Source organism: Neopelma chrysocephalum, unplaced genomic scaffold, assembly GCF_003984885.1.
Source record: "Neopelma chrysocephalum unplaced genomic scaffold, ASM398488v2 Primary Assembly neopelma1_97390, whole genome shotgun sequence".
NCBI classification, from domain to species: Eukaryota; Metazoa; Chordata; class Aves; order Passeriformes; family Pipridae; genus Neopelma; species Neopelma chrysocephalum.
The window spans coordinates 4,667,300-4,688,129 of NW_020926031.1; the positions used below are offsets into that span (position 1 = coordinate 4,667,300).

Sequence of the window (20,830 nt, forward strand, 5' to 3'; positions counted from 1 at the left end):
CTCCCGCGCCCGCCGCGGCCCCCGCCGTACCTGGCGCAGCCCCGCGGCCTCGGGCGGGCGCCCGGCGAAAGAGAAAGAGAAAGGCGGCGCGCCTCCCCCCGCTCCGGGCGCTCCCTCCTCCCCGCCGGCTGCCGCGGCCGGTCCCGGGGCGGGCGGGACGGGCGCGCAGGCGCTGCTCCCCGGCCGAGCCCCGCAGCGCCCTCCGGGCGGCCGCGGCCGGAGCCCCGCGCCGGGGGAGCTCCTGAGGGGCGCCGGGGGAGGGGGGCGGCGGCGCTGCCGGGCGAGGTGAGAGCAGGAGCGGAGCCCAGCCCAGCCCGCCTCCCGGGCCCCGCTGCGGCCCCGCCACCGCTTCTTCAAAATAACTTCAGCTTCTGCCGTGGAAGAGGGAAAGTTAAACTCGTTTCTCCAGCCCGCAAATGCAAATGATAAACACTGGACTAAGTTACCCAAATCCTGTGAACATACATGTGTTTTCCTCGAACCGGGACCAACTAGCCAGAGAACAGCTAAGCATGAGTGAAAGCTGTCTCCACGGTTCAGGGCATCTGCTTTTTGCTCCCCTGTTCTAAGAAATGTGCCATATTATCACCAAGTAATTATCCAGAAAACTAAAGCGGCCTTTATTTTTCAATTGCACTATTTCTGGAAAATTTCTTCTACGCTGCTTTTAACAATAATGATGAAAACCTAAGGAGACATTTTCTATATAATCTGCAATGCCACCACTTCACCTGTGACTGTGTTAGGTATTTGCTTTTCCATTCTACATTTTTAGATAAATACTCGCTTTGCATTGGCCCTCCAGTGCACTCTCCCTTTCATCCTTCGATAAGTGCTGCAACAGGAGAAGGCTTTAATAATTTTGGCCTGTTCCTGCCACCCATTCTTACCTCTGGAATATTTACCATCCAACAGATCTCCATGTGCATCAAATCAATTGCCAGTCTGAGTCAGGTGCATTAAAAACTGTTACCATTAAAGTTACAGTGCAATGATGAATATATGATAAACTAGACATAGAGTAATTCAACAGAACATACATAATTTTTGCTGATAAAATATTCATCTTGTATAAGATTATTTCTTCACAACATGAACAGAAGTTTATAAAGCTAAAAATCTTTTGAAGCAGCATAGAATCACAGATTATGCTGAGCTGGAAGGGATCCACAAGGATCATCAAGTCCAACTCCTGGCCCTGCACAGGACACTCCAAGAATCCCACCATGCGCCCGAGACTGTTGTCCAAACACTTCTTGAACTCTGTCAGGCTTGGTGCTGTGACCACTTCCCTGGGGAGTCTATTCCAGTGCCCAACCACCCTCTGGGTGAAGAACCTTTTCCTAATATCCAACGTAAACCTCCCCTGACAGCTTTATGCCATTTCCTCAAGTCCTGTGACTGGTCACCACAGAGAACAGATCAGTGCCTGCCCCTCTGCATCCCCTCGTGAGGAAGCTGTACACTGTGATGAGGTCTCCCCTCAGTCTCCTCTTCTACAGGCTGAAAATGGACCAAGACCAAGTGACCTCAGCTGCTCCTCATATGGTTTCCCCTCAAGGCCCTTCACCATCTTTGTTGCCCTCCCTTGGGCACTCTCTAATAGCTTAATATCTTTCTTATATTGTGGTGCCCAAAACTGCCCCCTGCACTCATGGTAAGGCTGCCCCAGGGCAGAGCAGAGCAGGACAATCACCTCCCTTGACCAGCTGGTGATGCCGTGCCTAATGCATCCCAGGATACAGTAACAGTTTAACAAAGAGTTGTGTTTTGATGGTTTTGGCCTTCTCTTGTTAACTGTTTGCATTATTATACCATAAAGCACACATTGATGATCCAAAGGCTAAAGAACATAGAACTCTAAACTAAACACAAAACAGAGAAATAGACAACATAGACTACATACATCTCATGGGAATATTTTAATTAGTCACATTCTGTCAGTTTAGCAGAAGTTGACATTTTTCAGAATGAGCGTGAGAGTGGCCCTGCTCGAATGTAGGCTAAGTATGATACAGCATTATTAAACTTACATACATGCATTTAAAACAAGCAACTGCTGATGCTTTCCTGGCTGTTTCAAAATGACTGCACCTGGTAAGACTTGTTTTAAAAATAAACTGGTTTCTAAGTGGGATTTCAAATCATACTTTAAGTGTCTCACTTGAAAAAAAAGAACCCAACATTTTCTAAACAAATTAGTCAGCTAGGCTCACGTTTACACAGTAATGGATGCACAGTGTTCGATTCAAGCACATCAAAAATTCAGTTATGTCATTTATTATACTGTGTAGCCAACACAGTAATAATCACACAGCAGTTGTGATTATAGTAGTACTCACAAACATACATGACCGGTACAGGTTCCCACAAGCCATACTGAAGTTCTTTTAAGGGCAACCAGTCCCATGCCAGGTGATAGTGTAGATGACAAATTCTTGCCTCATCTCTCCACTCAGTCCTGCTGGTACTAAGTGTATTTATGAGATGCTGACTGAAGGTGATGAAAGTTGAGGCTTTCAGCACCTTTCAAGACCACAACATAAAGAGCAAACAAGAAGCAGCAAAGAAGCTCTCATTTCATTATCAGAGGAAACTAGATCCTTAAATACTTACTCCCACTTTATATCATAAGGAAGAAAATTATTTTAATAAATGCTTATGAATTAATTATAATTTCAAAGGTAGTTAACTCCTAGCATTTCATACAACAGGTTTATTTAAAAATACAGGTCCATATAAGTGATATGAGAATTTTGATCTACTTATAGCAGTTAAAAGGTAACAGAGGAATCAAACAAGGCAGTCATTTTCATATTATGAAAGAAACAGAATCAAGAAAATGAACTTAGCTCATCAGAGTAAATATATATCATGTATTGGTGACAGGAAACATGGTATGACAGAGAGGGTGATTATAGTCCTCAAATGAGTGATGAAAATACAGCTGCTCTCATTTTTCTGTGTTTCTCAAACTTTTGACTTTCTCATCAACTGACTTGTACTCAGCAGTTCCCAGAGTGTCCTCTAACACAGTGCTTACTTTTTTTTTAAACCAAGTCCTTTTTTACATATATGAACTTGTCTAACAAATAGAAAATAAAGACTGCTTTCTAAGCATTATCAACATTGAGGAGTAGTTTCTTGAAATCCCTAAAGAACTACTGGATCATCCTCATGTGAATGTAATTATTTGCATGTGTAACAGAGTAATTATTTACATGTAATAAGAATTAAATGTATCTTTTTAAAGGAACAGCCAGGACACACAAGAATATGTGAACTCCAAGAATTTCAATAAAGCAGTTCCAACATTTTTGAAAAATACCAATGTTCAACATCAGTTCCCAAGTAAATTCCAGAGAGAAAATAAACACTAGTCAATATTCAAATTCTCAGTAACATTTGAAATGAGTGAATAATTCTAATTCTGCAAGTAGATCTACATTGGTACAATGTTACATCCCTACAGAGCTACACTGGAGGCTGTTTCTAGGCAAGTCTCCAACTACCCTCCAGTTATCCTAAGAGTTACTTGTATTTTGTAGATGAAGAATTCTTGTATTTTGTAGATGAAGAATTATGGGGACACATCTGAACTAGGAAATTAATGGAAAACAAATCCCCGCTTCTCTTAATAGAAATTGTGTAACAATCTGAATGATATTTAGAGGGAACTGGGCCTCTAGACATTTGATGAAAATGCCATTATACAACTTCTAAAAACTTGAAAACTTCACCAAATTATTTAGGTTGGAAGTCATCTCCTGAGATCATCTAATTCAACCCATCTGCTCAAGCAGGGTCAGCTAAAGAAGGTTGTCCAGGACTGTATCCAGTGGGGTTTTGATTATCTTCACAGATGGGGTTGTACCCATTCTCTGGGCAATCTGTTCCCATTTTGATCACTTTCATAGTAAAAAAAAAAAAAGTTTTTTTGTTATCAGATGGAATTTCATGTGTTTCAGTTTGTGCCCATTACCTTTTGTCCTGTCAGTGGACACTTCTGAGAGCAGTTTGACTTCCTTATCTACATTCTCTCCCACTGAGTATTTATACATGCTGATAAGATCCCCTTGAGCCTTTTTCTTCCCAGCTGAGCAGTCCCCAAACTCTCAGCCTCTCCTCAAATGAACAATACTCCAGTCCCTTAACCATCTTTATGGCCCTGAGCTGGAGTCATTTCGCATCTTTCTTGTTCTGAGAAGCCCAAAACTGGCCATAGCACTTTATGTGTCACCTCATCAGTGCTGAACAGAGAGGAAAACCAACCTCCCACAAACTGCAGGCAACTTACTTCAATTTACTGCATAGTTACTCAGGTGTGAAGAAGCGATGACATATAACCACTTTGGGATCTCTTATTTCCAGTGAAATTCCCAATCAAGTAGAACATTATCTAGAATAGAACCATACACTAACTGGCATCTTGTCCAATGCCTCTGCTCAAATCAGGTCTAACATTAAGGTTAATTCAGATTGCTCAGGGCTTAATCCAAAGAAAGTCTGTATATATCCAAGGATGGCAATTCTACAGCCTCTCCGGGCAACCCATCTCAACCCTTGGCAATCCTCATTGTGGGTTTATTTCTTTAGGTCCTTTTCTTTAGGTTTAGTTCTTCACTCTTTTTAGGCAAAGAGTAGTTACACTGTGTATCATATAAACAATGTTACTATGCTCAGTATGAAGACTGCCTTTGATTTGATAGGAAACTGTAGGAATTAGGCTATTCTTATCCCCATAACTTATTCGTGAAAATTATCAGCAAAGAGGTTTTGCATTTCTACCATGAGGGTTTTTCTTCATCCCTACTGAGCTCTCTGTAAGATGCCATATATTAGCACATAATAGCACTTCTGGGATATATATAGCATTTCTTTATGCTTACTCTTCTTTTATAGCCTAAAGTAAAGTAGCAAAGCAGGTTGCAAAATGCCAACATCTGTATTATTAGGCCATTGGCAAATACATAAACAAGACAAATTCTTTCAAGATACACTTCAAGAGTAAGGTAAAACTGTGTCACAAAGTGTCAACTTTGTTGAACTAATTTCAAGCAAATTTTAAAAAGAGAAATCGTAAAGTTCCTACAGATTTTACAGTAATTGGCTGCTAGTAAAGAAGAAACAAATAAGTTACTCTAGCAAGGGAAAGATGAGCAGATCTGTATTGTCAAATATTTCCTTGGCACACTAAAATACTGGTCAACCGTGGCACATGCTGTCTCTTCCCAGCTAGGGAAACACAAAAAACAAGTGAGAAACAAGGTCATAGCAGTGGGAGAGGGAGACTGCCACTGCAAGGAAAAAAAATCATAACTTTGAAATAAAATTGCCTAGAAATTGTCACAAGCACGAAGAAGACAATTTAACTTTAGACACTTGTATGCAGAGGTTGAAGCAAAAAAATATCTGGTTTAGAACATATTATTAGGTGACCATTAAACACACTGAGTGAAGATCCTGTGACCAGCTTGACATACCTCCCTGTAAATAACAAATTTAAGAACCGTAGTTACAATCCTCAGCGGTATTGCAAATTTAAAAACACCAACCTATTACAGCAGAATTCAAACTACTCAGCTGAAAGCAGCTGTAGATTTAAATGTGATGACCATACTTTTAAAAAGTATTTTCCTGGTGTTTCTTTGATTATTTTGTCATTATTCTGTATTTTTCTTTTGAAAAATAGTCTTAATAGGCAGGATTGCATGCATCAGACACAAACATTTCCAGAAGCTTCCCAGAGAAAGTGAGACAAACTTCTAACTTCTAAAATATTAAGTGACCAAATTGTCTATTCAGTTACTCTAGTATCCAACTGTGTGAACTGTGATAAGCTGTTGCTTTCTGGTTTGGCTTTTTTTTAATGCACAGTACAGATATAGTATAGGCTGCCACATAGCCAAGCTGATTGTTCATGGATCATGAGAATGACCTCACTGACGAAAATCTCTGTTATGGTATAGAGGCTTGTATTGTGCCACAACAATTTATATTTTTTTATTTTCTTCATAGGGAATTGATTTTTGGTGATCAGGTAAAGAGGGGTTTGCTTTTGAACCATCAGAGATTGCTCACAGGGAGTGACAACAGCAGGAGGCTTACAAGATGCGAAATCAAGATGCTTCTGTGCCTCCATTTGCCCATGTGCTTGGTTAAAAAAACAGTGATCTGCGATGGAGTTAGGAACTTTGGGCAACTAAAATACTGGTGGCATCCTCAACATCTCTTGGTTTTGCTTCATGGCACACTGTAACTTCCACGCACTTTGGTCTGCTGTGCTACATCTCCTTTAGCTTTTTATAGGGTATTGAAAAAAGTGTTTTGTGGTTTGTGGTATGTTCTGTAGGCTGCAATGGAGGGGGCATTATTTCAGACTTGCCTGTGATTGTGGGCAACCACAAGGAATGACCAAAGTAGTCTTTTACAGTCTTATGTTTTATATAAATTTCTAGCAATTCTGTATAAGTACACAATCTAGCAATTCTGTATAAATAGAGCAAGTAATGGTCACGCATTTTGGTAACGTCTTAAAGAAGAGGCATCATTTGAAACAATTGCCTTGGTTCTTAATCAGCTGTTCTCCATCCATCAAAAACATCTGCACCTTCAGAATTACTTTTTGGTCCCTGGCCAAAAAAGTTTTGGTCTCTCACTTCTACTGCAGAGTTTGTTAGACTGTTTCTGAATTCACAGAAATCACACCAGTGTTGCCGTTTCTATTACTGTATAATCTCTAATACTTCTTAACTACTTTACCTATTGCTATCTGATGATATGTTTCTGCTAGTTCAGTTCAGTTCCCTTTTACTCTGCTCTCTGCAATAGTATCACCTGCTTATTCTGTGGCTTTTACAGAGAAAATCTGCTCTGGAATTAATGCTACTTCAAGTCTCCCTGCTACTACACAATGGAAAAAATAATCCAGTCAGTGACATGTGGAGCCACATTATCAGAAAAACTCCAGTGGGGTAACATGCCCAGGCCAGCCTGAATATAGCTGTTATCTGCATGGGCAAGACTATGTCTCCTCCATAGATTTCTAGGATCTGCAGGTCATAGTGTAAACACTTTCCCAATTCTATGCAGGTATCCTTCCAGGGAAAAAGTATCTCTATACTAGTATGAACATAGGTTTAGAGTTTTCTAATTGAGTCTCAATGAAGTCTATGCTTTTCCACAAGACATCCTACTGGCTACTTGGTACAATTCTATCACTCTTATTTTCAAATCCTTGTTTCTGTCAGTAATATATAGCCTCTCCCATTCTATATTGCATTTTATACATATATAAGAAATCTATTATACTATGTATTTTTCCACTCTTTTTTCCCCTGAAATCATCAAAGCCCCTTACATCAACATATACAGCACAGCTAAATAATAACCTGAAGCGTTCAAATAGTTTTATGAGTGTCATCTTTCAATTTGAAGGAAATTGAAAGACAAATGAAAACAATTAAAACAAACTGTAAGAACCCTCCAATGACTCCCGCTAAAATTGTTACTAACAGATTTTGTTTCTTACAGTTGAAAACTGGCAGGAATGCAAATCAAATTGTATCACACATGTCAAACAGCTTCACAATTATGCAATCAACTTGCACTGCAAATTAAAAACAAGACTTACTACTAGATCTTAAGTCAAAACAAATTTAAAACTTCAATAAGCTCTGCAAAGGCAATCTTCAACAAATCTACTCATGCCTGTTATGATGGCAGAACCAGCAAACAAAGAGGCTTGAAAGGAAATAGAAAAGTAGCAACCAAATTGCCTCATCTTTTACATGACAAATTAATGACATTCACAACATCTTAGGGAGTTAACCACTCTACTTCAATCGATTTTCAACAGAAGTTCTGTTTCCAGCTCTCTCAAGAATAAAACCTTTAACTTAATAACACAATGTTGGATGGACTCCATTTCATTTATGCTGCATGGGAAGACTCGTTCATGGGAACCGTCACTTTGTCAGCCCATTAAAACAGTAGCTTCATTGGAGAAAACTTAATAGAGATACTTGTGAATTTAGTTTTTAACTTGTAAAATAGAGAATGTTTCTTCTGGATAAACTAAGAGAAAAGAGGGTGCAGACCAAGATACTGAACTTCACATCCTCCTCCCATCTTTTTTGACAGCAATTTAGTGCATATCTAAAGGTCTGTGCAGCAACATGTTCCATGTGATCCAGTCCATCCAATCATATGACCGTAGTCATTGTGGAATTTGGCCTACTGAGTTAGATAAAAATCATTCCATAAGAATAAGCAAAAATAGAATTTTTTTATATATTTTTGATATTTGTAATAGTTCACATTAACAAATGAGAGTCACTCCAAATAACATTTCACTGAAAGCATTACCTTGAAATAGTAATAATTTTTATCCACCATACTAATGGAAAAAGAATAAGCAAACCTGATACTTTTAGTTGATTCTTCGCATGAATAATATGCTATTTTTGGGGAGAGAGAAGTTCAGGATTCTAGCCAGAAGCTATTCTCAAGTGAGCAATCACTGCTCAGCCCATAACTTTGCTTATATGCCAGTACTGCAGTGCCACTACCTTAGGAAGTTGACAGAGTTGGTTTTCCCAACCGTAGTCCCATGACTTCAGTAAATCAGAAAACTTTGCATAAATGGTGCCTGTGTGTGACGTTACCATCACTGAGTTTTCTGAAGAAAAGATGTATAAAACAATTCTTAAGTATGAAAAATAAGTTTGAGGGGTTTTTTTTGGTTTTTTGCAATTACAAAGCCATGGCCTTCAGACTCTGCCTGCATGTAAACAGCATATTCTCAGTTTATGTGCATTTAATCAGACTGAGTACAAAATCAACCAAAATACGTGAGACTGTGTTTACCATCCCTGCATCTTGAGCTTCCTTTTGTAATGCTGGGAAGTCTGGGTTCAGCACGGTGCTAATGAGATCACATGGCTTTTAGCTGAGTAGGCTATGGCAGTTCAGACTCCCTGTTTTTAGGCACTGGACAGAGAAGGGCTGAGTCCTTTCCAAAATACAAAGAATATTCACAACCTGCTTTTAAAAAGCTTTACTGTCTGCAGAAGCTCATTCTCACATTACTAACTTGTCCGGTCACATCAACTAGACACAATTGTGAACTACTTTGCTAGAAAATTCTGTAGGAAGATAATGTTGGTAAGATATGTAGCTAATACTTCATGAGATTACATGCTTTTGAGTCTAAAAAGTGAGTTCTTAAGTACACTAGTATAGGCAAAGGTATTCTAGAGATCAAGGTCATTGAATATAACAAAATAATATCTGTTTTGGTGCTAAAATATCTAATAGCACTTAATGAAAACGTCTGACAAATGCACAAATTGCATCATTCTATTAAGAATTTTGCTTTATATTTAGAAAAGCAGATCTTAATTTCCTCTTCAAAATTCACTACATTCTCCTATCTATACTTAAATGGCAGGTGAACTATATTTATATTTCATGTTTAAGCCTGGTTTCTATAAACATTACCATTCACACTTCAGTGTGCATGGCCACAGTCTGCTCATTAAAGTGTGTGACTACTAGCTTTCATCAAGCTTTGTATGCAAGTCCATGCAGCAATGTACATATATATGCAACAGCCACTACTTATATCTTATAAAGGTGTATAAAATCAGCATCATTCTTTACTATTGTTTCACACCTCACTGCTATTTCTAATCCACATTGCAAGAGTTTCAAATCCTGTAGTCACCGTCAAACACTAAGAGATTCCATGAGATTTATCAGATATAACACCTCAGCTTCAGTTAGCCAGCTGCCTTTTCTTTTCACTGTATCAACACACTTAAACCCACAAACCAACACTAAACCCTTTCACTTTCAAAAATTTTCACATTTTGTAATGAACTGAGCTCCCTGTTTAAAACATTTCAAGAATGTTTTCCTAAAGTAAATTATAAACTATGCTAAAGGTACACCATTTCTGACCTTTCTAAATTGCAATAATCTGTATGCATTTTACTGAGTTTTTTTAGATGTGACTATTTTCTTCAGTACTGTATTAAGTATAGGTTCTAGAGGATTAAAGCTAGAAGGTTTTACCTATCAATTTACATGGCAAATCTCACTCAATTCCCTAATCTAATACCTCCGGTAGACTTTAAAGAATAAAAGGCATAATACTCTTAAAATTATTTCTCTTTATCACAAATGCATAGATGGAAATACGAAATTTTGACACGGTATTTGGCTTATGAGAACTTGTTGATACATGTAACACATAGTCTGCTCCTATCATCATCATGCTGTCTATTTAACAATTCACATTTAAATACAAGACCTAAGTTGCCACAGATCAGTAGGAATAAAATTAAGGAGATTTAAATGTTTCCTGCTGAGAAGTCTGGAATGCTGTCTAGTGTTTTATCCCATGTCTTTTAAACTTGTCAGAAACACTGGTGCCATCCAAACCCTCCGTCAGTCAGGAGCTAAGATATGTATTTGGGGGCTATGTCTTCCATTAAGCAGCAACTTAACAAAATCATGAGAGAAACCATTCTAACAAAATACATAAAAAAGTACCTTCAAACATATACTGCCAACTTACAGTTTTATCTGATATATTTGACATCTATTGTACAATTTTCTTCATTGCATCTGTTGGTCTCCACATTTGTACCAGTGAAGCAATACCCTCTCCCCTCCTTTATATATTGGTGAACAGCGTAAAAAATTCAAGAACAGATGAAAAGTCTCAAGTTGAGGTACTGAAACAGCTTCCTAATAATCTATTTTATGTTAGTATTCTTCAGTCAGTAAGGACAAACTAATGAATTTCAGTAGAGAGACTCAATAATATTCCTGAGAAGTAAAATTTTTGGTACAATTAACATGGTGCTAACAAAACCACATAACAAAGGCTGTTATAAAGAAGAGAAACAGAAAGTATCCTGTTTTGCTGTAGATAGATTACATCCAGTAATGAATGATGAAAGAAAAAGTAGCTCCATAGTTTGTCTAGGGTCTAGGAAGACCTGTCCCAATCTCTAGAAATGCGATTTTTACTTAGTAAGTACTAAGTCAATATTACTAATTTTAGAGCAAACATCTTCACTATGTACATGACCTTTCAATAATATTATTGTCCAAACTACTGTCACTGATGTAAACAGGAGCCAATTTAAATGGCACTTAGTGCCCAAAGAACAATAAACTCGTAACTACTTACAAGAATACTGTAAGTAATTTATTTAGCATAGACAAAAGTGCTGATGATCCCTACTTCTTTGATAAGTGTCTCTTCTTCAAAGCCAGAGAATACAGTAACTTTAGTCAGACAAGATGCAAATATTGACCATAAAAAGTGAAAGGTATCTGCTACTGTACCACATAATATTTTCCCCTCTGATTATGATTTTATCATACGAAGGGCTTGAACAGTCACTAAGATGATTAAGGGATTGGAGCATCTATCATATGAGAAGAGGCTGAAAGAATTGAGGTTTCTTAGGGCCTTGCTCAGTGGGGTTCTTAGCAATGTGTATAAATACCTGACAGCGGAAGTAAATAAGACAGAGCAAGAGACTTCTTAATACTGTCCAGTAACAGGATAAGAAGCAGTGGACACAAACTGAAACATGGGAAATCCCATTTAAACATAAGAAAAAAAAAACCTACTGTGAGGGTGAGAAAATGCTAGAATTATTTGCTTGGTGAGGTTGCAGAGTCTCCATCCTTCACAACTGGTCTAGTTGACCCTGCTTTGAACAGAGGGGCTGGCATAGACAAACAGGCAATGAGGTGGACTGAAAACTGACTGACTCGAGTGCCAGAAAGGTTATGATCAGCAACAAACAGTCCAGCTGGAGGTCAGTCACTAATGGAGTACCTCCTGAGTTGAGAATGGGGCCAGTACTGCGTAACATCATCATTAATGACCTGGTGATGGCACAGAGTGCATAATCAGCAATTTTTCAGATGATGCAACACTCCGCCCAAGTTCATGTCAGGGACTGACAGGCTCCAAAGCAAATGATGCTGGGATTCTGTGACATACCACTCAGAATTACTGAATAGGTCTGGAATATGGTCACTACCTGCTGTTCTAGGCTACCTATGAACAGCAAGTGTTAGTCATTCCTGTTGAGTCTGAATTGTATCAGGTGCATGCAATGGTGAATTTTGGGGTCTTGTCTCACGGCCCCTCCTGAGTGTGCAGCATGGTTACTAGGGATGCCCCCAAGCATGCACTCGCTCTATCACATCCTTGTCTACATTATCCTATGGGATCCACTGTGGTGAGCACCGTAATGTAAACTAAACAAAAGCTACTGGGTTTTCCTAAAAATCATTACAGATTGATATCATATTACACTGCAGCTTTGTGTCCATTCCCGTTTGCTTCATGACATGTCTAAAAAATTTAAATTATGAAAAAGCTATTGTTAAATAATTTAAGGACAGACTTACCATTATAACTTCCTGGAATAGTGCATAACAGCAAAATACACAGTCCTGTTAAGCTAGGTTAATAGCTGCTTTGCATGTCCCAACTTCCCTCTTCTTTCCCTTCATTCAAGTTTTTCTATTTCTTGTTTCCCTTCTGCATTCCCCTGCTTCTTGGTGTGTTACATTTCTTAGAGGTACCAAGTTTTAACTCAAAACCTGATGAACAAATTTACCTGTTAGCTTCAAGAAAAATAATTGTGTTTTCAGAATAGTTTTGGGGTAGAGGTGTTACTCCATGTTATTTATGTAACAGATAAATCCTTAATGAAGAGGAAATCTCAAAAATCTCAAACTGTAGAAAATGTCCTTCCAAGGTATAAAACTCTACTCAATCAAATAAGTTTCACATTCTGTTTACCACTTAGCTTTTGAACACTATAGTCCAATCGTCATAGAGGAGAATGTAATTTCAGAAGTGGGTAATTCATGCAGGAAACAGGCTCTCTGTTAGAGGTTGTTCAGGATGAGAGGTAGCCAGATTTAGGGTCTGGGCTATGTATTACCACTATCCAGCCCTAGGGAAATCTTGGCAAAACTGTACTGACTCAAGCTTTAATTATGTCTAATTTTTGCTTTTCTGAAAGCACCATGGAAATCATACAACTTGGGAATTCTGGGGCAACTGTCAACTAGTATCCCCCAGCAAAAGAGCTTTGTTGAGCAGCCACAGAGGCGTGCTGCTTTCTGGCCTTCTGTGCGTAAAGGGAGAATCTGTGTATTTTGGGGTAGGGAGGGCCAAGGGACGACAGAGGATGGAAAATGTTTGCCTCTACAGGACAACAAATTGGAAGGAAATCTAAAGGCTGAGTGCAAGATTTAGTAAAGAAGACAAAAGCTGATCAAAATAAAACAATTTTTTTTGAAAGGGAAAAGGAGATCTACTCTTTAATCTAGCTAACCCCATTAATAATGGAAGTGAACACATACATCAGCATAACCTGGGTTATACATCACACAAGGGTCCAGGGCAAGCTGAGTCCCATTTACTGAAACACCCGACACTATTTTAATTGGTATTTAACAAAGCTGGTTAGATTACACTTACTGCAAATATATCAATTCAGCTAATACACCTTCAGCTGCAGTGGAAACATACCCTTTGAAAGTCCATCTGGTCTAAAAAGTCTTTGTGAAGAAATGCATGCATTACTGAGCCTGTTTTACATAAAGAGTAAAATATTTCTAGCTGTTTCCTAATAAATTTCTGATGTCAGCCACACAGGAAGACATGACTGCCTAAGAATTAAACCTCCAACTCTTAAATTCCAGTACAATGTGTTAATCACAACATTCCTCTTCATTTGAAAGATCATCTGACATGCATTTAAGCCAGACACCTAATCTCTGAGGTGAGAGATTTTATTTAAAAAAAATAGCCATAGTGAACACTTAACCTACATTTTGCCTCATGTTGCTATTGATACTAGCTACTGAAAATAATCATGATATCTGCAGTCAGTTTTAGAACAGGATTGGTAACAAATTAAAAGTCAAGCCTCAAATTTTCAGCATATGGAGGTAAGTATAACATTTTGCAAGCTAAAATATTTGAAGATAAAAAGCTGAATTCTTCAGAATTTCATACCTTATATAGTATGTCTGTGTATTTATAGATATATAATTTTATACACTTGCGACTGAAACAGAATATTGTGTTTTAATTGCATTTTTGCATTTGCTTTCAAGCAACAGCAAATGACTGCTTAAGATGACAAAGAATCGGACCCATCAACTCATCTTTCTTTTTCATATTAACAAACATCTCATGAATTTGAATACTGATGTTTACAGAGCCTAATCCAACACAATACTGCCATGACTTTCTGAAATAAGTCATTTTTATGTCTCTATGATGTAATTAAATGTCCTTTTACCTCTGCTGTGATGAAAAGATTGTTGGTTAATACGCATCTAGTACTGATATAGTGTTTTACAGCTATACATTACTTATTAAAAAGGAAATAAAAATGCCCAGTTGTGCTCATTTACAAAGTAGCAGTTAATATTAACAGTCACTGAAATAAAAATACAAAATGTGCTGGAAGCCTGTGGACAATACTAAGAACTGAAGCAGTCCTCTGGTCTACCAGCCTGTTACACATCTCAGTCCTGAAGCCACAAAGATCGCATGATAATTCCAAGGGTGTTTTGTTACATTATGTTGTGATAACCACTGCACAGGCAGAAACTGCTCATATGACATTTCCAAATTTCACACATCCCAAGCCCAAGACAGTTAGATACTATAAGTACCTTTTACTCTGTCTAAAGTACTTCCATACTTCATAAGCCCTCAAGCAAACACTTCACCGTGGAGACAGTGGCTCACTTCACTAATCACATGTGAGCAGACATGAGGAAAGACTTAAGTTTTCACACAATATTAAAACGTTGTTATGGAAAGAAAACTACTCACGAGATGTCAATGAAAATAACAGCAACTTCTTTTCTCTCTATTCCCAAAACAGCACTGCAAGTAAACCTGCAAAACTCAGTAGATTCCAGTAAAAATTTCAGTTTCACTAGAGACTAATGCCAAGTATGATCTTTCAGATCTCATTTCTCTAAAAAAGGAATGCATTATGTTAGACAGGAGTAGGCAGAAACATAAAACATTTAGGCAAAACATCCAAAAAGCTCCTGTAGAAGAAAACTGATACTCTAGTTTGAGAAAGTTGAGCATTATGTAATGCACACAACTGTATGTCTGTTTTCTGCAGTAAAAGCAATGAAATAGACCTAAGTACAAATTTCTGTCCAAGAAAAACATAAATTCTTATTTTTCAATTCTTTCAAGTCTTGAGTAACTTCAGAGGGACACACAAATATGTACCTTGAATATCATTTGTGTGTGGATTTCCTTCCCAGTCTTAGAAATACTTATCTCCCCCACCACGAGACCTATGAAATGTGTTCAAAAGCACCAAGGTTATCTAAAAAATAAATACTGTATTCTTTCTTCCTGAAAAATACTTTGTTATTCAGATTCTCTCTATAGCTTTTTATAGCTTAAGTCTCAAATGCTTCCTAGGTTGTCCTGCTAAATAACTGTACTGGGCCTGGCTAGGACAGAGTTAACTTTCTTCACAGCAGCTCACAATGTGCTGTCTTGTAGGTATCTGACCCAAACAATGCTGATAGCACACTGATGTTCTAGATATTGCTGAGCAGTGTTTGCACAGCATCAAGGCCTTCTCTCATTCTCACTACCCACCACAATGAAGACTGGGGGGCCGTGCAATAGGCTGGGAGAGGACACAACCAGACAGATGATCTGAACTAATCCAAGAGAGACTCCATGCCATAGAACACCATGGTCAGCCATAATAAGGGAGAAAAGGGGGTTTAGGGAAGTTAGCTACCTTTTGCTTGGCAACTGGCTGGGCATCAGTCTGGCTGTGGGAAGTGGAAAGTGATTGCCTTTGCCTCGCTTCTTTTGTTTCTTTTTCTTTCTCTCATCTTTCCTTTATCCTTTACTTTATAAACTTTCCAACTTTTTTTTATCTCAACCCCCAAGTTTTCTTACTTTTATTCTTCCCTCATTCCATAGGGGATTTGGGGTGAGTGAGTGAGCAGCTCATGGTGCTTAGCTGCCTATTGGGCTTAACCCACAGAACTAACATAATCAACAAAATTAGTAATTTCCCACCTTTCTGTTGTGCTGTCCAGAAATGTATGAGTAGGTATTGAGGGTTTATGCACACTTGTGACATGACTAAGCCTGTATTTGTTTTACAATCAGGTGTATGCTGTCCTGTTTCTCCATGGCCAGATGCAGATGTGCATTGTACGACATGACCAACATCTTTTGAGTGATGGAAAGAATGCAGGAGTGGGCTGGGTGTCAGATGAAGTATTTACCCAGGCAGTATCCAACTCAGTCTCTAGTTTGCCTATGGGTCAATCAGCATAAACAGAATAATTTTGTGTAACACTATATATTGATTGTATGTTGTCAACATAAATGCTTTCAACACACTTGCCCCAAAACATGGCTATGTAGTGAAGATGCTTCTTTCCCTGGGGGGAGTATGCATATGAAAAGCAAGTTACAGATATTAGGCACATTGTTTTCTGCGCTGCTGGAAGATGTTTCATTTATATGGCAATAAATACATTGTAGGGAGCCACAGAGATTAATGGCATGATCTCATAATAAACAGTTTTTTATATCAAGTTATTGAATATTTTTTTAGACTGGGAACGTACTAGATACAAATTACTATTTTGGGTGTCATTTCACTGATACTTGTTACTTTTACTGCATTCATAGTAAGGCACTATTTGTATTACTGAATATTCTTAATGTCCTCTCACTGAGTACTAAAATGCCATATTACACAAAAAATAAAAAACTCACCTAGCAGTAGATTTTCATACATAAATTTTATGGGTAAAATAGAAATCAAAACGTTCAGGCTATATAAGTCAGAAGTCATTGCAAGCAATTTTCCCTATTGACTTTAAGGGGATTTGAACCTGTGGCTTTGGACTCTTAAAATAAACACTGCCTCACTGTCACATATAAAAAATACTATGAATACTGAAGAACTGCAGAACTAGTATAATCTACTTCTTAGAGCAAACTGAGAATCTCCTAAAGGGGCTTAAAGATTACTGTACATCTAAAGCAAAGCTCTGTCTTGCATACCACTGAAATACAGTACAAAAATGGCTTAAAGAATGTGGTTATTAACAAGTATGTTTATCAATCATAACAAAATATTTATTTTCTATCAGTGGTATGAAAAAAATCTGCCACAATGAAGAGAAGCCTGAAAGATAGGAATCCTGGCTTCTTAAGATTCCTAAGCATCTGTTAGTTCTATTTAAACAACAAACACCCTTGTGTTACTTTGGGGAAGCTGAGCACACAGTTCCACACAGTATTTATTTTCTCTAACATTATTATTTGAAAAATAAATATGAGACATTCACTCAAATCTGACTTTCTTCTTTCTGAAAGAACTCTTCTGGAACGCTGATCTTGAACCATTCTGCACCTTAGCTAGTTTGTTTTTATTAATTGTTAAAGCAACACATCTTTTCTACATTTATTTTTAAATAACATAAAAATATAAATGGAGAAGGGTTTAATACAGAACAAATAAGGAACAGTATTTTTACAGAAAACTAAATGGCCAAGCAGATGTCTAACCTACTTTGAGACCAGCATGTTATGAAAATACAGTACATAGCTCTCCCTTATATCCAAGGGCTTCTACAGAGCTACATGGATAACTATTGCTTTACTTTCCACATACTTTTTTAATACTACCCACCACAAGGGAAGATAAAAAAATAATTTAGAATTTATCTATATATATATTAATTTTATCATGAAGTTCAACAGAATATTTTGACTAAATCATCCTTCCTAATTTTCTAGTGCTGAGTAATCTACAACTATCAGTAGCTCCAACTATTAAAAAAAATAAATCCTTAACAGTAATCTGAATTAGTCTGTTTTTTATTACCTCATTTGCTAAGCTACAGTAATTTGATTTTCTTTTAATCAGCAAGACTGAATAATCTGGTTTTGAATATCACTTACTTTATCTCAAATGTTTCCATGTAGTTTACCAGAGAAAATATTAAGAGATGGCTTGACTACTGTCTGGAAGCCACCTTAGCTTTACTTTTACTAAGCTGTGCCCCCAGTCTTTCTTGATAAAGCATGTGTTCCAAGCGCTATATCATTCTTTTAGGTCTTCTATATATCCTTTTCAAGTTTTCTGCATCCTTCTTGAAGTGCAATTGCCAGAATCAAGTTCAGTATGAGTGGTGATCACAGCATTAACAACCACTGAATAAACGTAATTCAACAACTGCTTGATATTCCCCTTGCCCATTCATCTAAGACTACCTTCATTCTTTTGTCTCCTCTTGACACTGGCAACTGATTATACCATGACCCTTCAAAACTCCTTTAGAAGTCTGTGCTTTGTGATGGAAGAATAAGGCACTCTGTAAATAGAACCGACAAATAGTTTCTACATAGTGATTTCTCTTTTGCTATTTATCCTATTCTTCTATATTATTATGTCAGATCTTAGATCTAGAATACGCCCATAGAAATGTATAAGATTTCTATTTGAATTTGTCTAATATCAGGGAATTTAATTACACTTATATGGAATATATCAATTTTAGAATTGCTCCCATTTGTTCTGTGGTTTTTTTCTGCTGTTTCCCTGAGAAACAATTAAACACTGCAGACTTATTTCTGCAGTTTTAAGTGAGGAAAGAGTTGGTAGGATATGAATGCCTACCCCCCCCCATATGCATTCTTTGGCTTCCATCTCCTTTGTGATGCTTTTTTGACTCACAATTAAGCTGACTCTAGCCTAACATTTGAATCAAGTGTCTATTGTAGGAAAATCATGATTATATTACTTTAAGAAAATTGCCCCATTCTATCTCCATTTAATTTCTACTGGTGCACTGGTCCTTATTCAAGGTTTTGTGTCATCTTGCTAAACTAATTTTATAATGAGATTCTCCTCTCCCTGCTCTCTCTCCTTTCTTATGGTAGCCCTGAACACAGAACTAACAAACTTCTAGCAGCAGCACTTTACACAAACTGAAGTTGGCACTTAGCAGTGAGATCACAGCTTGAATTTCAGGTATTTTTATACAACAGCACATACGATGAGGGCCTAGAAAACATACATGGAGACCTTCCCATCTTCTGTCTTGTCCTTATGAAGAGAAAACTTCTGAAATTGTACCAGTAAGTCCATCTACATAAGATTAAAAATAATCAAGCCATTTCTCTAGGATTAGGTGACTGATTCCAGTCAGTCAACTTGTAATGCAAGTATACTTGGTTTTGGCCTGACAAGTTTCTACATAACATAATTCTGGCAATACTTAATAGTAAAAAAAAAAAACCTCCACAATTTTAGCGCTACAGGCGTGAAAAAAAAAGCATTTAATGTTTTCTAATTTAACCATCTGATTTTCAACGAAAGACCTTTTCTCTGGCTTTGTGCAAATTCACAGGATTAAGTTTAGAATATCTGCACAGGATTCCAATTGTGGGCCCTTAAATTAGCAGGAATGTTTGCAAGTGCTTTCAGCGGAAATACAAAGTCAGAAGTAGACCAAGGTATTCTCTAGGTGAATACTGATACAATGTTATTGAAAAGTGTGTAATATTTCAACCTCTTCAGTGTTAAGAAAATGAATTGCCTTTTGATTTTATATTGTGGAGGTTGAAGAATGCATCTCAATAGTATTTACAAATGGTTTTCCTTCCTACATTTTAAGAAAGAAAAAAATCATACTCAAAACATTTTAACAGTAGCAAAAAATCAGGCATTAGAAAGCTGGCCTTACTTTATGGCTAGTTTTCATACAATAAAAAGTTATCTTACATATAAGACATACATTTGGTTAAAGCATGAAATATATTTTAGTGGATACCACTTACAACGGAGTAGGAGCTGTGTTAGTTTGAACCTATTTAAACTTAGTTTCTCTAGTAAGAAGTAATCATTGCCTGGTCAGCACAGACACAGTGGAACTATTTTACATGCTATACTCTATGCTAAGTGAGGATTGTCTTCCAGAGCAGACAGTGACCTGAATTCCAAGGAAAATATTTAGAATTTCATACCGGAACTTGTACTCTAGACTCTTCTCAACAATCCTTCTGTGATTTCTTTTCAGTGTACACAAGTTTCTTCTTATTCCAAAATTTATCTTCTACCTGGAGTTTCGATCAGTTCCTTGTGTTTGTGAGATAAGGAAGAACATGTAAAAAAAAAATAAAAGGAGATAGTGAAAAAATAAACCCCTGAATATGAAACCTTGCTAACTCAGAAGTGTTGCAGAGAAAAGCACAAGCATAAGACTCAAAAAACAAAAGACTGCAAACATATGTTTACATAGACAGTAACTCCAGCCCCCCCCCCCAATGAAAATATTTAGCACCTACTTGCTTATAGGAAAACAACTTTGAAGAACACTCTTAGTCATTAAGCCCAGTAATGTCTGATGCAGGTAATTGCAATGCAGTTCACTCCTGCACGGACCTCCTAACTAAGGTACTTCAAACCGGCATGCTGCAAAGATCTGCTCCACTGTCTTTACTCTAGAGCAGGAATACAGCCTAAACATCTTTAGCTACATATCTTTAGCTATATTAGAACAGTCTAGGGTAACTTAACTATGGTAAGTACAAGAAGTACTTTTGATTAGGCTTTCCTCTATTTCATGTTCAACACTGGCATGAAGTCAAATGGATAAATTGAAGCTTAAGTTACAGTAGTTTTCATCAGAAAAAGCTAAAGTTCTAAATTACATGTATTTTTATGAATACTACCTTGGATTCATGGGACCC

At 37.5% G+C, this 20,830-nt stretch overlaps 1 protein-coding gene across 3 annotated transcripts in view; it reads right to left on the reverse strand.

The window, feature by feature from the left end:
• Nucleotides 1-20,830, reverse strand: part of PCGF5 (polycomb group ring finger 5) — a 70,872-nt gene that overhangs the window by 41,452 nt on the left and 8,590 nt on the right. For 2 of the 3 annotated variants that reach the window (XM_027672125.1, XM_027672122.1), the window contains exon 2: nt 20,105-20,216. The gene's annotated coding sequence lies outside the window, so the exon portion shown is untranslated. Of the gene's footprint in view, nt 1-30; nt 135-20,104; nt 20,217-20,830 lie in introns of those variants that run through there. The other variant, XM_027672123.1, reaches the window with a different exon arrangement.